Raw genomic sequence first — 11,573 nt, 5'->3', positions numbered from 1 at the left:
CGGACGGCGACGCGCACGACGCCCCGCCCACCGCGAGCGCAGGTTTCCCCGGCCCAGCCGCGGTCTCCATGAGAGATGAACTAGGGGCGGAGACAGAGGCCCGCCTCTGCGCTCGGCGCTCTGCGGCAGCTCGTGACGTCACGAGGGGCGGGGCCTCGCGGCGAGCAGAGGGAGGGACCAAGGCCGAGAGACCCCTGATTACGCCAGTCACACTCGGAGAAGCGCTAACGGGACAGCGGTTCAGGCCAATCGCAGTCAGGCCTGCGGAAGCACCGAGACTAGGGTGGAGACTTCGGAGACTGCAGTTGCAGGTGGGTGAGCTCTGGGGTCTGAAGGAGGAGTGGGATGGCAGCGCCGGGTGCTGGGGGTCCGCGGAGGAGGGGACCCCCGGGGCTCTGGCCGCCCCTTGGGTCGTCCGTGTGCCGGGTGGGGGAGGGCTATGGGCGACGGGGAGCGCGCCGCTCGGGGACCCCGGAACTGTGCCCCGCGGCCGCCCCGACCTGGCCTCCCCGCCGGCCCTGGGACCCCTCGCTGCGGCCGTGCGGCGGCCCGGGCACCGGGGGCCCTAGGAGCGGCTGAGCGCACTTAGCTCAGCAGCCTTCCTCCGGGGCTCCGTGCCTCGGCTCGGTGGTTTTCCCAGGCCTGACCGAGGGCCGTCTGGACGCCTCTGGGGGACCCTCGTGACCGCAGCCCCTGCGGTACTGGCCTCTGCGGAGCCCTGTCGATGCCCAACTTCGCGGCCGATGAAATGCCATCTGCTGAGATGGAGACGGTCCCCTCCGCCCTTTGGCGGCCAGGGGACGTCAGCCCAGGGCCAGCAGTAGTGATTACACAGCGACCTAAGGATTATTTCCACCCTCTTTAAGATGGCTTCTATTCTGTTTTTATCTATGCTTGTTTCTGTAAGTTTTCCTGATCTCACAAACCCCTTCCAATCCTTTGCAAGTAGGTGGGGTTCTGAACGCCCAACACACACAAATCCTCAAAGGGATGTAACGTAGGGATGTAACGTACTGTCTTGATAGATCAACTTGGGTAATACTAAGAGCCTGTGTCAGGGGCGCTACGTAAGATCTGCTTGCCACCTGAAGAGAGCTTACAGTCTGGCCAGGCAGAGGGAACATGTGCCAAAACCCCGCAGTAACTGAAAATGTGTAGGTACGTGCAGTATACGGTGCATACTAATTCTCCTGTCCCCGATGATCCCAACTCCGTTCTCCATTTTTAACTTTATGTATTTGAGCATATGGTAACTTCTCCACTCTTGGCTTTTTGAACTGATCTTTTTAAATTTCACTGTTTCCAAAACACTTCCATGCTCTGTGCAGTAGTAATTATTGTTACTGATGGAGAATCTGAGATGAGAAAGAGAAATCTGTGGGACGATTTCAAAACAGGTTTAGGAATTCATAGTCCACTCTTTTAGCATTGAACTGAGCTCTGTGTATTCATCTGTACAGCCTCGTAGACAAGACAGCGCAGTGGTTATTCGTACTTGCTTTCTCTGCCTAGAATATTCTGTCCTCCCGTCATCACATTTCTTGTTCCTCTGTGTCATTCCGGTCTCGGCTCAAATGTCATACCTAGGAGAATGTCTGTGTACAAGCTCAGTCTCCCCACTCCCTTCTATCTCTGGTACTACAGTGGACATTCTTTTTAGGTTTGTTTAATGGAATCCCCTTACTTGTCTACTTTGTAAATTCTTACTTGTCCTTCAAGGCTTAGGGCAAACCCGACCTTTTCTTGAGGACAACCCTGGAGTTTTTTTGTTTTTTTTTTTTTTTTTTTAATTCTCCGTTTAATTCATTTGGCAACTATTCTTACACAGCCTTATGACATCTATTATCCCGAATTATTTTTATGTGTGTCAGAATATAAACTACTTGAGAGGAAATTTAATGCATACCTTACGTTTTACAAATAGTATACGCATGTTTTGATGAACTTTTACAATAGATTTTACTTCTTGTATAAGCTAACATTGGTATTTATATTCTGTCTACCTTTACTTCCCTCATTTTATTTCTTAAGGAAATATAAAGTGTGCCTAACTATATTCAGGAATCCCAAACATTTTATTGTGATTTTTTTTATTGCATTGGTGAGGGGAAGAGGAGGACTGAAGTGTTAGGGGTTCAGCAAGCTTGTAATAGTCAACTTGCCAGATTCTGAGCTGTCACTTTTTAGTGGGATTCTGAGAAACCTGTGTTCTTTTTCCAGTTCCACCACAGTTATCTGTGTGACTTTGAGAAAATCACATAACCTCTCCTGGGTTTCAATTTGATTGGAAAAGCATCAAAAGAAATCTCTAAGTTTCATCGATTTTAGGGAGCAGGGGAGATAATGTTCATTAGCTTCTTATTGGGTCACAACTTTATTCCATTGCAAAGCTTAACTTTTCAAGACTTTGATAAATATATATATTTTTAATTCTACCAGTTACCCAAGAAAGAAATCCTGCAACCTTTCCCCCCTCGGTTTGCATATCCAATCTATTATCCATTCTATCGGTTCTGCGTCTAAGCTAGAGTTACCATCTAAATTTCTCCTTCTCCACTGTTAACACTCTGGTCTAAACCACCATCCGGTCTCACCCGCAAGACTGAATCATTATCTAGCCTGCAGCAGAAGGGGCAACATTGTTTTCCTAAGTCCTCCCTGCCATCAGCACTTCTGAAGCAGCGGGTCTTCAGAGCTAGTTCTCCAAGTCCACGCCCTTGAGCACTGCATCATATGTGCTTCTGACCAGGCAGTGTAGGAGAGGCCAGCAAGATAGGAATCCTGAAGACTGTTGTGCTCCAGAAACTAGAGATGCGTGTTGCAAGAAGGGGGGACTAGTTAGCAAACTGAGTTAACTAGGACGTGGAGAGAGAAGACGAGAGCACGGTGTGGTGACACTGACTCAGCAGGATGTTGGGTGAGACGACTGGACGGCAGCGGGCTCAGATGGCCACTGCATGGAAAGCTGTTACAGACTTTCTGGGTCAGAGAGTGGGAAACCGGGATGGTCGGTAGAGGGTAATGAAAGTTCAAAGAACAGATTTTTGTTTGATATTTAAAGATGGGAGATACTACAATGTGTCTGCTGATGGAATATGTCCAGGACAGGGGAGAATGTGTTGATGCAGGAGAGGCGGTAGTTGTGTGGGTGTGGGTTTGCGCATGTGTGCGTGGTACTCTAGAGTGTACTCCAGAGTGGGGGACCCTGTCTCCACGGGTCACTGTCTCCAGTGACCAAACTGGTTTTGGCCATACGCCCAGTAGTTAGAACAGTACTTGCCAAAGTAATAGCTACTCTGTAAACTTTTTAATATCTGTTGAATAAATGATTAACTTGGACACTATTTCTCTTACCTCCTTTTTAAAAAATTAATTCTTCACACATCAGCCAGAAAGATACTTTTAAAAAATAAATCAGACCATGTCACTGCGCAGTACAAAGCCTTCTGTGGTCCCAACTGCACATAGAATGGAATTCCAGCCCCCTGTGGCCTATCGGGTCCCACATGAGGTGATGCCCGCCTTCTGGAGCCCTACCTCCCCTGCATTCTTCTCTCCTTAACTGAATTCTATTGATGTTGGCCTTCTTTCATGTCCTCAAACAGAAGGACTCCTTCCCACATTAGGGCTTTATACAGGATTTCTTCTCCCCCACCCCACCCCACCCCCCCGCCAAACTTCTTGTCTTGACATCATTCAGGTGTCCCCTTAAATGACACCTTCTGAGAAGACACTCCCTGAGACTGTAGTGAACCAGAGCAAAATCTCCTGGAGCCATGTGGTCCTGGGCCAGCTCCCTGGGACCTGCCATATAACCTTGAGCAAACTGCAGAAGGTCTTAAGGCCCCAGCTCCCCTCCCTGTGAAGTATAGACAGTAGCAGTATCTGGCTTACACACTCCTTTTGAAGACTCAAGAGTATATGGAGCAGCAGTACAGAGTGAGCCCTCTGTAAGTGTTATCAGGGTCACTCCCTGAAGCTGAATATCCCCCATTGTTCGTTTCTGTTCCTTTCCCAGCGTTTCTTCACTGTTTTTGCAACAATGTCTAATTTATCAGTCTTCCTCACTAGATAGGAACCACCAGGAAAGCAAGGATCAAGTCGGCCTCTATCCTCCATGCCTTCCTGACTAATTCCCTACCTGGCACACAGTGAGCAGCCTGTGACAAATAATAATTAGGTTAGGCCAGAAATCACGCTCGGTTTTGAAACTCCAGTGACCAAACTCGCATCACTGGAGAGCCTGACGGAATCAAAGCCCAGACCAGTCTTGGTGCAGCCTCAGTGGAATCCCGCACTCCTGTCCAGCACCTGCATTTTCTGTCCTTACTTTGTATCAATCTTGTCAGACTTGATTGTTGTACTTTTATTGATTCAATTATTTAAATCAAATTTTAATGGAAGATGTTAAAAGGAAGAAGGAGACAATAGTATTAAAAATTGATTCAGTGTTTTGAGCAGGAAGGAGTTTTGTTGAAGCTAAGATGCACCCTTACACACCACTGTCTCATGCGCTTTGAAGAAAGAAAACACTGCCATCCTCAGCTCCATACAATTCCTTATCGCCTGGTATTTTTCATACTCAAGGAAAGCCCTTTTAAAATTTTCGTATATCACCCCAGTACACACGCAAAATTAGCTGGCTGAAATACTCTTAAAACATTTTCACATTCAGAATCCAGTGCTTCAAATTCACTTGCAACTCAGAATCTCGAAGTCCATGTTTTTCTACATAATATTCTGTTATCAAGAGTATTAGTGATGCATCATTTCTTTTTTTTTTAAGATTTTATTTATTTATTTATTTGACAGATCACAAGTTGGCAGAGAGGCAGGCAGAGAGAGGGGGGAAGCAGGCTCCCCGCTGAGCAGAGAGCCCAATGTGGGGCTCGATCCCAGGACCCTGAGATCATGACCTGAGCCAAAGGCAGAGGCTTAACCCACTGAGCCACCCAGGTGCCCCTGATGCATCATTTCTTAAATGACTATCTGTTATTATCTCCAGGGCTGTATTTTAAGACATGGATACCCATTCTTTACATTCTGATGCAGTTTGATGCACATAGGGACAAACAGGTCATGTTGCTACCTGACCAGAAGCAATAAGATACCTGTCCATTTCAGATATGTTTAGGGTGGAAAAAAATATGTCTTAAAATTAGTGAAATATGGGGCGCCTGGGTGGCTCTGTGGGTTAAGCCGCTGCCTTCAGCTCAGGTCATGATCTCAGGGTCCTGGGATCGAGCCCCACATCGGGCTCTCTGCTCAGCGGGGAGCCTGCTTCCTCCTCTCTCTCTCTGCCTGCTTCTCTGCCTACTTGTGATCTCTGTCTGTCAAATAAATAAATAAAAAAAAAAACCTTTAAAAAAAAAAAAAAAATTAGTGAAATATTAGGGGCACCTGGGTGGCTTAGTGGGTTAAGCCTCTGCCTTCGGCTTGGGTCATGATCTTAGGGTCCTGGGATCAAGCTCTCTGCTCAGCGGGGAGCCTGCTTCCCCCACTCTCTCTCTCTGCCTGCCTCTCTGCCTGCTTGTGATCTCTCTCTCTCTGTCAAATAAAATCTTTTTTAAAAAATCAGTGAAATATTATATTGAATTTGCAGAGTATTTGAAGAAAAAATTGCCTTATATATCTTTTAACAAGATTTAAGAATTGTTTTAACAATAATTTTATTAAGTACATGTTATTACTGAGTTTAACCATTAATATTGATACACCACCTGACAATATTGATTTATTATTTATGACACACCTTAAGCATCACAACAGTATGATGTATTGGTGTGTCTGCCTTGAACACAAGGAAGCTAAAGCCTCAGAGAGCCTCCATAGGCACCGCAGTATGGTGATGGGCTACTTAGGACCCTATTCCTTCAGCCTCTGTCCTGAATTCTTGGTTATATGCAAAATACACTACTACTATGAGTGCACATTTACTCCGACCAAATTTAAGAAATGAAGATTTCAGCTTCTTTGCTCTTTCATTCTGTACAGAATATACACGGCAGGTTTTATCTTTTAACAGTGTCATAAAAGTGAATATCTATATATGACTCTTATTTGAGATACTTACTCTTTTTTTTTAAGATTTTATTTATTTGAAAGAGAGCGTGAGACTACACACACAAGCCGGGTAAGAGGCAGAGGGAGAAGTAGGCTCCCCACTGAGTGGGAGCCTGACTCAGGCTTGATCCCAGGACCCTGGGATCATGACCTGAACCGAAGGCAGATACTAAACCGACGGAGACACCTAGGTGCTCTGAAACTTAAAAATTTTTAGTAAAATTTGCTTTTTGTTACTATTTATAGAAATGAGAATTCTTTATATCTCCATCATTGGATTCAATGAACAGTGAGCCTCAAGAGACTTAATCCAACACAAGATCCGAATTCAATACATATTTTTAATGATAATAAAGCTAATTAAAATATGTTTGTGGCTGAAGTTTCTTAAAATTTATTTCCTCAAGACTCACATCACTATATACAAATACAGTTTTTATCCTTTTTAAAGTCTCAGGTTTGAGTACCTTTTAGCTTTTTTGTTTTATATTCAACTTCTCTTTTGAAAACCGAGGAACAGGCCACCTGGATGGCTCAGTTGGTTAAGCATCGGACCCTTGATTTTGGCTCAGGTCATGATCTCTGGGTCGTAGGGTTGGGCTCTACACCAGGTGTGGAGTCTGCTTGGGGTTCTCTATATGCCGCTGGCCTTCCTGCTTGTGCTTACTCTCTCTCAAGTAAATAAATAAATCTTAAAAAAAAAAAAAACTTACACTAAAAAAGAAAACAATGTTTTCTTTGCATTTTTAAAGTGTTTTGAACAAGAACAAAACTGGGATATCAGTTTTTAAACTGAATTTCTATTTTGTGGTCTTTAATTTTTATTTTGAAATAATCACATATATATAGAATTTACAAAAATAGTATGAGGCAGTCCCAGGTGCCCTTTACACAGTTTCCCCAGGGCAGCATCTTCCGCAGTTATTGCCTAAAATCAAAATCAGGAACTTGACTTTGGTGCACTGTGTAGGGACAGTCCTATGTCATTTTATCACATGTATAGATGCCTGTAGCTGATCAAGTCACAGATTATTACAATTCACTGCAGAAGTGTCCCTATGCATTCCTGCCCCTCCACCCCCACCACGTTCCTCAGCCCCGGAAACCACTAATATGTTGTCCATCTCTATCATTTTGTCATTTCAAGAACGTTCTAGAAATGGAAACATACAGTATGTGACCTTTTGAGATTGCCCTTTTTCATTCAACATAATGCTCTTGAAATTCCTCTAAGTTGTGATGTACATCAGTGGCCTGTTCCTTTTTAATGGTAGGCAGTCTTCCATGGTATGGAGGTATGACAGTCAGTATACTTGTCCATATGTTGAGCAACATTTTGGATGTTTATGGTTTTTGACCATACAATTCTAAGGGCTATGATAAACCATGTACAGATTTGTATTTCTCTAGGATAAATGTGCTCATATCCGTGATTATTGGCTAATATAATGTATACTTAGTTCCCCATTTTTATTGACATGTAACTGACATATAACATTGTGTTAGTTTTAGGTGTACAACAGAATGACTTGATATTTATAAATATTATGGAATGAATACCACAATAAGTATAGTTAACATCCATTGCCTTGCAGAATTTTTTCTTTTGCTGATGGCTTTTAAGATTTACTCCCAGAGCAACGTCCAAATATAGAACTCAGCATTGTTAACTGCAGTCCTCATGCTGTACATTACATCTCCAGAATTTGGTTCTCTTATAACTGGAAATTTGTACTTTCACCCCCTTCCCTCAGTTCCCCTACCCCCATGCCCTCTGGCAAACTCCAACCTTTTCTCTGTTCCCATGAGGTTTCTTTTCTTCTTCAAGATTCCATATTTAAGTGACATTCTACAGTCTACATTTATTATTTCACTTAGCATAATACCCTCAAGGTCCATCTGTGCTGTTGCAAATGGCAGGATTCCTGCTTTTTTATGGCTAATGCTCTACTGTGTGTGTGTGTGTGTGTGTGTGTGTGTGTGTGTGTATACACTTCACATTTTCTTTATCCATTTATCAATCTACAGACACTTAAGTCATTTCCTTCTCTCAGCTGTTGTGAATATGCTGCTGGAACACAGCAGATAGTTGCCTCTTCAGGATAGTGATTTAATGTCCTTTCAGTTCACACCTAGAAGCTGAATTGGTTAAGATCATATTGTAGTTTCATTTAAAATTTTTGAGAAACTGCCATACTATTTTCTATATTGGTTGCACCAGTTTTCATTCACACCAAAAGTATACAAGGTTCCCTTTTATTCACATCCCCAACAGCACTTGCTGTCTCTTATCTTTTTGACAAAAGCCAGACTGACAAGTGTGAGTTTGTATCTCGGGGTTTTGATTAGCCTTTTCCTGATTAGTGACAATGAGCATCACCTCATGTACCTGTTAAACCATGTGAACAGCTTGGGAAAAATATCTATTCATGTTCACTGCCTATTTATTTTTTTTTTTAATTTTTAAAGATTTTATTTATTCATCTGACACAGAGAGAGAGAGAGATCACAAGCAGGCAGAGAGAGAGGGAGAAACAGGCTCCCTGCTGAGCAGAGAGCCCGATGTGGGGCTCGATCCCAAGACCCTGAGACCATGACCCAAGCCGAAGGCAGAGGCCTAACTCTCTGAGCCACCCAGGCACCCCTCACTGCCCATTTTTAATTGGATTACTTGGAGTTTTTGTTTGTTTGTTTGTTTGTTTGTTGCTCTTGAGTTCTAGAAGTTCCTTACAAATTTTGGATATTAACACCTTATCAGATGCGTGGGTTAAGAACATTTTCTCCCAGTCTGTAGGCTGACCTTTCATTTGGTTGATCATTTATTTTATAGTGTAGAAGTTTTGTAGTTGATGTAGTCCCACTTCTTTATTTTTTATTTTGTTGCTTGTGCCTTATGTGTCTTATCCACCACCACCATCCCCCAAAATAATTGCTATTACCAATGTCAAGGAGCTTATTCCCTACTTTTTCTTCTAGGAGTTTTATAGTTTTTGGTCTCACATTAAATATTTAACTGACTTAATTGTTGTGAATGGTGTGAGATATGGGTCCGGTTCCATTCTTTTGCATGTGAATATCCAATTTTCCTAGTGTGATTTATTGAAGAAACTATCTTTTCACCATTGAGTACTCATGCCATTGTTGTTATATAATAGTTGTCCATTTATGTGTGAATTTACTTCTGGTCTCTCAGTTCTTTTCCATTAGTCCATGTGTCTGTCTTTATGCCAGTGCCATACTGTCTCGATTACTATAGCTTTGTAATATAATTTAAAATCAGGAAGTGTAGGGGTGCCTGGGTGGCACAGTCAGTTAAACATCTGCCTTTGGTTCAGGATCTCAGGGTTCCAGGATCAAGCCCCATATCAGGCTCCCTGTTCAATGGAGAGTCTGCTGCTCCATTCCTCCTCCCTCCCCCACCACCCTCTTCTGCTCTCTCTCATACACACTCTCCAATAAGTAAATAAAATCTTTTTTAAAAATCAGGAAGTGTGATGCATCTAGCCTTGCTCTTCTTTCTCAGGATTACTTTGGCTATTGCATGATTACTCTGGCTGTGTAGCTAGTTCTTTATGAATTTTAGGATTATTTTTCTATTTTTATGAAAAATGCCTTAGGTATCTTGATAGGGATTACATTCAATTTACAGAGGCATTTAGGTAGTATGGAAATTTTAATAATATTAATTTTTCCAATCCATGAACACAGGGTGTATTTCTATTTATTTATATTTTCTCTGATTTCTTTCAACAATGTTTTATGGTTTTCAATTTATAAAAGTCATTGACCTACTTGGTTAAATTTATTCCTAAGTATTTTATTGTTTTTGACGCTGTTGTAAAGGAGATTGTTTTCTTTATTTTAAATTTTAATTTGTCAGTATATAGAAATGTTACTGATTTTTGTATGTTGATTTTGTATCCTAGAGCTTCACTGAAGTCATTTATTAGTTGTTACATGTTTTTTTGGTGTAGTCTTTAGGATTTTCTGTATACAAAACATCATCTGCAAACAGACAATTGTACTTTTTTCCTTTCCAATTCTGATTCCATTTATTTGTTTTTCTTGCCTCATTGCTCTGGCTAGAACTTCCAGTACTGTGTTAAATAGTGATGAGAGTAGACAACCTTCACTCGGTCCTAATATTAGAGGAAAAACTTTCAACCTTTCACCATTGAGTTTGATGTTAGTTGTGGCTTGTCATGTACAGCCTTTTATTATTTGAGAATTCTATGCCCAGTTTGCTTCTATGCCCAAATGAGAATTTTTATCATGAATTGATGCTGAATTTTTAAATGTTTTTCTCCATCTGTTGGGATGCTCATATGACTTTAATCTTTTTAATTAATGTGGTAAATTACAATTTTTGATTTGCATATGTTCACTCATCCTTGCCTCCTAGGAATGAATCCTAATTGATCATGGTGTATTATCCTTTTAGTGTGTTGTTGGATTCAGTTTGCTAGAATTTTGTTGAGACTTTTTGCATCTTTAGTCACCAGGGATATTGGCTTGTAAGTTGTTTTCTTTTGTTTTATTTTTCTCTTGTTTTTGTAGTGGCTTTATCTGGCTTTGATATCATGGTAATGCTGGCTCAGTTGGTTAAGGACTGCCTTCTGCTCAGGTTGAGTTCCTGCTCAACGGGGAGTCTGCTTCCTCCTCAGCTCCCCCAACCCCTCCTCCAACTTCCTCCCCCAACTTCCTCCTCAGCTCCCGCAACCCCTTCCCTGGCTCCATGCTCCCTTTCTCTCTCTTTTGCTCTCTTTCTCTCTCAAATAAAATACTTAAAATTTTTTAAATATATTTGCAAATTTTCCCATTATTGACTTCTGCTTTCATATGATTGTTGCTAGAAAATATAGTTGGTGTAATTTCAGTCTTCTTATATTTGCTACAACTTGTATTATGACCTAACATTTGCTCTATCCTACAAAATGTTCTGTGTCTGTATGTGTCACTTAAGTCCTTGTGATTTATAATGTTATTCAAATCCACTCTTTCCTTACTGATTCTCTGGATGGTATATCCATTGCTGAGTAGGATATTAAAGTCTCCAGTTATTATTTTATTGCTATTTATTTCTGTCAGTTCTGCTAGATTTGCTTTATATATTTGGTTCTCTGATATTGGGTGCATAAACATTTACAATTATGTATTTTTAATGGATTGACTCCATTATCATTATATAAGGACCTTCCTCATCTCTTCTATTTTTAAAGTCTCTTTTGTCTGATATGAGTATAGCATCTCTGCTTTCTTTTGGTTACAATTTGTGTGAAATATTTTTTTCCCATTCCTTCACTCTCAGTCTGCATGTGTTTTTAAAACTACAGGGAGGGATGCCCTCGTGGCTCAGTTGGTTAAGTGGCTGCCTTCTGCTCAGGTCATGATCCGAGGGTCCTGGGTTTGAGTTCCATATTAGGCTCCTTGCTCAGCAAGGAACCTGCTTCTCCCTCTGCCTGCAGCTCTCCCTGCTTGTGTGCTCTCTCTTTGACAAATAAGTTAAAAAA

General features: G+C 41.9%; 1 protein-coding gene across 7 annotated transcripts in view; it reads left to right on the top strand.

The window, feature by feature from the left end:
* Positions 1–68: 68 nt before the first annotated feature.
* The window catches only part of KBTBD3 (kelch repeat and BTB domain containing 3), a 37,251-nt gene continuing 25,746 nt past the window's right edge, over positions 69–11,573 (top strand). For 3 of the 7 annotated variants that reach the window (XR_014299067.1, XM_082684211.1, XM_082684208.1), the window contains exon 1: positions 171–311. The gene's annotated coding sequence lies outside the window, so the exon portion shown is untranslated. Of the gene's footprint in view, positions 312–10,462; positions 10,578–11,573 lie in introns of those variants that run through there. The other 4 variants (XR_014299065.1, XR_014299066.1, XM_082684210.1 and 1 more) reach the window with 3 other exon arrangements.

The sequence above is a fragment of the Mustela nivalis genome, assembly GCF_964662115.1.
Source record: "Mustela nivalis genome assembly, chromosome: 9".
Lineage (NCBI taxonomy): Eukaryota > Metazoa > Chordata > Mammalia > Carnivora > Mustelidae > Mustela > Mustela nivalis.
Note: the sequence above shows the minus strand (reverse complement) of the source record. Positions and strands in the feature narration are given on the sequence as shown.